The following is a 6,303-nucleotide window of genomic DNA, read 5'->3' as shown; positions in this document are numbered from 1 at the left end:
ACATCGAGTGTGAAGACTTGTGCACCCTGCTCTGGTATACTTGGTACATTGGAAGCCTCCATTCCTGAAACAACCAAAAAGAACAATATTAGAAACTAAACAAGGAGCATATGTTTAAGTTAAATAGTACATTTTTTTAAAAAAACACTAGCATGTGTAGGCGAGGCTCGAACTTAAGTTTGAGCCAAAAGATGTTGTTTTGTACCCTTGCTAGCCACAAGGATGTCACGAGAGTAGTCTTGCAAGTTAGTGCTACATTGAATTTGAGCCTAAAAGTGAAGCTCTATGATTTTTCTAGCCAGAAGGATGTCATGAGGCTAGCCATGCACCCTAGTGCTACATTAGCATATGGAGAGGAAGCTCAAACTTAAGTTTGAGCCTGAATTTTTCTAGCCAGAAGGATTTCATGGGGCTAAGCATGCACCCTAGTGCTACATTAGCATATGGAGAGGAAGCTCAAACTTAAGTTTGAGCCTAAAAGTGATTTTTTATTCCCTGATGCACTTGAGGCTCGAACTTAAGATCGAGCCTAAAGGTGCTATTCTATGCCCTTGATAGCCACAAATATGTCATCAAGCTAGCCTTCCATGCTAGTGCTACACTCAAATATGCAAGTGGGGATCAAACTTAAGTTTGAGCCTCTTGTAATTGGTAACCAGAAGGATGCCATGAGGCTAGACTTAAGTTCAATCCTAAGCGTTTTTCTATTCTTGCATGATCCTAAAAGGACTTAGTGAATCTAGATTTCATGATAGTGCTATACTAACATATCTAGGTGAGGCTCGAACTTAAGCTCGAGCCTCTTGCCTCTGGTAGCCACAAGGATGTCCCTCGGCTAGCCTTACACCCTAGTGCTACAATAGCATATGCAAATAAGGCTAGCCACAAGGATGTCATGAGGCAAGCCTTGTATCCTAGTGCTAAAGAATATGCACTTGAGGCTCGAACTTAAGATCGAGCCTAAAGGTGTTCTTCTATGCCCTTGGTAGCAACAAGCCCTACATGCTGGTGCTACTCTAGTATATGCAAGTGAGGATCGAACTTAAGTTTGAGCCTACCGGCATTGGTAGCCACAGAGATGTCATGAGGCTAACCTTACACCCTAGTGCTAAAGTAACATATATAGTTGAGGCTCAAACTTAAGTTCAACGTAGACTTGCTATATTAGCATATGTAGGCAAGGTTCGAACTTAAGCTCGAGCCTCTTTCCCTAAGTAACCACAAGGATGTCATTCAGCCAGACTTGCTACAATAGCATATGTATGCAAGGTTCGAACTTAAATTTGAGCCACTTTCCCTAAGTAGACACAAGGATGTCATTAAGTTAGACTTGCTATACTAGCATAAGTAGGCATGGTCAGGCTCAAACTTAAGTTTGAGCCTCTTTCCCTAAGTAGCCACAAGGATGTCATTAAGCTAGCCTACAATAGCATATGTAGGCAAGGTTCGAACTTAAATTTGAGCCGCTTTCCCTAAGTATCCACAAGGATGTCATTAAGTTAGACTTGCTATACTAGCATATGTAGGCGAGGTTCGAACTTAAGTTCGAGCCTCTTTCCCGAAGTAGCCACAAGGATATCCCTCGGCTAGCCTTACACAATGGTGCTACAATATCACATGCAATTGAGGCTTAAACTTAAGTTTGAACCTAAAGGTGTTGTTCTGTTCCCTTGGTATCCACAAGGATGTCATGAAGCTAGACTTTCATGCTAGTGCTATACTAGCATATGTAGGCAAGGCTCAAACTTAAGTTCGAGCCTCTTGCCCTTAGTAGACACAAGGATGTCATGAGGAAAGCCTTGCATCCTAGTGCTACACTAGCATATGAAAATGAGGCTTGAACTTAAGGTGCTATTCTATACCCATGGTAGCCACAAGGATGGCATTAGGCTTATTCTAGTGCTACACTAGACTATGCAAGTGAGGATCAAACTTAAGTTCGAGCCTCTTGGAATTAGTATCTCTAAAGGATGAGTCTAGACTTACTCCCTAGTGCTACAATAGCTTATACAGTTGAGGCTCGAACTTAAGCTCGAGCCTCAAAGCGTTTTTCTTTTCCTTTGGTATCCACATGGATGTCATGAATTCTACGAAGTTAGGGGTGTCTAGAACTAGTTTTTTTAGAGTTTTGGGAAAATAATACTCACAAGTTGGATATAGTTTTGACTTCCATTGGCTAAAACCTCTTAGGATCAATGAGTGAGGGACCCGCCTCCACCAATCCTCTTTCTTAACCGATTTCGTGGCACCTTTTTGCCTGTAAAATTGTCCTGCTACAACACGTAAAACACCAGGACTATAATCACCAAGACTCGATTTACACATAAACAACTGAGAAAAAAACCTCATTGTATTTTGAATGTCCATCAAGGCTCAATTGTCATAGCATAATCTCCAAGGCCACCTATACTCAAACTAATGTTCTATCCTAAAAGAAAACTATATGACTAACTAGGCTCGATTGAGCCACTCATGCAACTACTTTGAAGCCTCACCTTCTTGTAAGCTCCGACTCTTTTGATAGGTCATTCAAGGAAACTTAGGTTTGATGTAAAGCTCATCATTACCTTGGCTCCACCTTACAACTCTTTAAATGTATAATGTAGCTCAAACTTCAATTTGAGTCTCCTTCCAAATTCAAGGCTACTTCAACATAGCTGGGTTTTTTCTCACACCTCTTGTTGCTCGTAGATTTCTAACACTTGAATGTGCACCTATGCTCAATTCTTGAGTTGGAGCCTTCTACCAAATTCCATGGGTGCCTCCATGTAAATTGGGCTCCATCTTGCAACCCGTGTGACAAGTATAGATTTTTAACACTTGGATGTACATTTAGGCTCAAACTTGAGATCGAGCCATCTACAAAATTCCATGCTTGCCTCTATGAAACTTTGGCTTTATGAAACTCTTTTTAGCTAGGTATTTATAGCACTTAGATGTACATCTAGGATCAAACTTGAGCTTGAGCCTCCTACCGTCCTCCGTGGGTTGACTCAATATACCTTGAGATCCATGTTGCAACTACTTTAAGCTATAGATTTCTAGCACTTAGACCTACATTTAGGCTCCATCTATGCTCCGGCATTGTAACTTAGGCACCATCTTGGACCTATTTTCAGCTTTAGATTTCTAGCACTTAGATGTACATTTAGGCTCAAACTTGAGCTCGAGCCTCCTACCATCCCCAATGGGTTGATTCAATATAACTCGAGATCCATCTTGTAACTCTTGTGAGCTATATATTTCTAGCATTGGGATGTGCATAAAGGCTCCATCCTCCTATCAAATTCCATGGGTGCCTCTGCAATGTAACATAGTCCCTATCTTGCAACTCTTGTCAGCTTTAGATACGGGCTCAAACTTGAGCTCGAGCCTCCTACCATCCTCCATGGATTGACTCAGTGTCGATTTTCTTAATTGAATGGGATGCAAGCTTTAGCCAAAATTGTGACTATATCTTGGGAATGCATTAAATTTTGAGTTCTATGTTCAGACATACAATTTTACTGATATCCCTTGATTTTCTAAAAAATTGCAGGGTCCAAAACAAGGTGATTCAGTGTTTCTTGTTGATGGTTCCACAAGGAAAGCTTGTGGGGTTATTCATTCCACTGATGCATCTCAACTTTGTGGTTTTGAATTGATTGGCACAACATGTGTGGCGATACATGTACTAGAAAGTTTTGATGACACCGTCTTGATTCCATTCTTCACAATGGATGCAAGAACCATGTCTCAAGCAGTTGGAAGCATCATCAAATGGCCATTGCATAATATTGTTATGGACAGAGGAAAATCTCACACAATAGATGAGGATTTTCTTGTTGGTCAAGAAGATGGCTTGATAGATAGAGTGAGTTGGAAAGAGAAAAGAGTCATCCTTTGGGCTGACAATAGATCTACAAAACTTGGTAATGGAGTGGTATTGTTGGTCCACCCATATGAGGCTATAAACTGTATTGAACTAGGTGAGAGTAGCTTGGGTGTCATTGTGGAAGGGTCGATGCATCCACATCAAAGTGATATTTCAAGTTTGAATTTGGTAAGTTGGCCTATTAGGCAGCTCACATTTGAGAATGGTGAGCCCTTGATCAAAGACACTCAATCTTCTTTCTACCATTGAGGGTATTCAAGATCCCCTCATGGAAGAAACGGGAGATTCCCTTGACAGCTTATATGCTTCCAATGATGAGTATGAGGATGATGGCATAGATAAAAACACTGAAACTAGTTTTGAAGAAGGTATCACCAGTACAGAACTAGGTCTTCTTCTTCATACTCAAAATGATAGAGAGCGGGATGCCATTGCCGGTGACTATGATATAAGAGATGGGACAGGTAAGAAAAGGAGTTATGTACATAGAGTTAGGCCTAGAAAAAAAAAGGTAATGCTCATGCTTTCAACAAACAATGTGATGCTGCAAACATTCACAAAGTTGCAACATTTGATTTTTGTGAGATGCGATGCTGCCAGATTGGAAACATATCCAAAATCATGCAAGCGAGGGCAGACTTTTAGGGACAAAGCTACACTAGCCGATGCACATTTGTATTGGATTGTATGAGCATGGCTCTAGAAAAGATCAAGAAGAGGAATGCTTTGAGTTTACTTTTGATGGAAAGAAGGTATGTAGTAAATCATGGTATGTAATGCATGGAATAGGAAAGTCAACATTTTACAGGCTGCATAAAAAATTCTTGGATGGAGCATGCAATGGCAATCATGGAAACAATAGAATAAAAGGAAGATCTTGACACATGTTGAGATGGCAAAAGCACTCATACAGGGCTTCATAGATAATAATGCAGATCAAATGCCACATTAGTCAAGGACAACCATGCATGGCACTCGGGAAACTCAACGTGTTCTACCAACGATGTACAAACAAGTGGACATTTTGCGGGAAGTAAAAGACACACTTGTCACAATGGAATACAAAACGTTGTCACAGTCAACATTCTCAAGGTTGTGGAACACAGTCTTCAAGACAGTCACTTTATCCAAATCATGCACATTCTCTAAATGTGACATTTGCACATCAATAAAGGTCAAAAGCTGGAGTCTACAAAAAATCAGGTGGAGCGTGCTAGATACATGGCACAGAGGAGAGCACACATGTTGCAACAAATGAGCTGTAGAAATCTGTACTATGCTTGGAGTAGCTCTTCAGAAATGAATCCAACCAAGTTCTTGTGCATTATACATGACAAGATGGACCAGAGTAAGACTGCTATACCACAAATTAAACCAGTTCCAAAATCTCTCAATGGAGTTGAGAGGCTTCCAGTATCCTTGACAGGAATGCTCACTCATGGACATGGACAAACAGCTTATGTCACTTTGCATTGGGATTATGGCCGAGTGATCCCAACTTCACAATTGCATCTCTCTCAAAATGTCTAAGAAACTTAGAAAGAACAGATAAACATATGTTTGGTGACTTGAGCTTAGAAAACTCAAGCGTAGAACCACGAACAAATATTTTTTATTGTGTTTTGTCTACCACTTCTCTCTATCACCATATGAAAGTGCTTAAGGAGAAAAACCAGTACTGCAAGGAACAGAGTGCTCAGAATGAAGAGGCAGAGACTAATCTAATCACAAATGTGAATGTGGACACTGAGAATTTTGCTTCTAGACAGGGAAATGATTGTCCAAGGATGCAATCAATCTTTGCTACTAATGCACATGTACAGGAGGATGGCAATGTATTTGGGTTCAAGAGGTTGCCAAGAACATTGTTGTTGCAACTTGACAATTGTGGTTCAGAAAATAAGAATCGATATGTGTTTGCATACCTATCATTGTTGGTTGCACGAGGAGACGTATTTGACACTGTGCAGCTTGGATTTCTTATGGTTGGTCACACTCATGAAGACATTGATGCATTGTTCAGTCGCTTTTCTAAGAAGCTTAGAAAACAAGCCATTTTTACATTTCCACATTTGATGAAGATCTTCAGTGAGTATGTTAGCATGCATCCAGCACCTTTTCTCTTACAAAAGGTGGCAGACTTTAAAGGATTTGTAAAGGGGTTCTTACATGATGGAGCAGATAGCTTAGTGGGTCATTCAAATCCATTGCAATTTAGGTTCTATATGACTGATGGAATACCTTTGATGCAGTACAAAGTACACCCTAAAAATGTGGATTGGTTACCTAAAAATGGTATAGAGTTATGGAAGAGAAATGACCAAGGAGGAGCTAAGCTTCCTGAAGGTGTTCCAAAAGTATTACCACCCTTTGAGTATGTTGAAGATAGTGAGAAAGTTATGGAAGGATTAAAGAAGTATGTTAGTTGG

Source organism: Adiantum capillus-veneris, chromosome 24 (assembly GCF_014529385.1).
Source record: "Adiantum capillus-veneris isolate H3 chromosome 24, ASM1452938v2, whole genome shotgun sequence".
Classification (NCBI taxonomy): Eukaryota; Viridiplantae; Streptophyta; class Polypodiopsida; order Polypodiales; family Pteridaceae; genus Adiantum; species Adiantum capillus-veneris.
Note: the sequence above shows the minus strand (reverse complement) of the source record.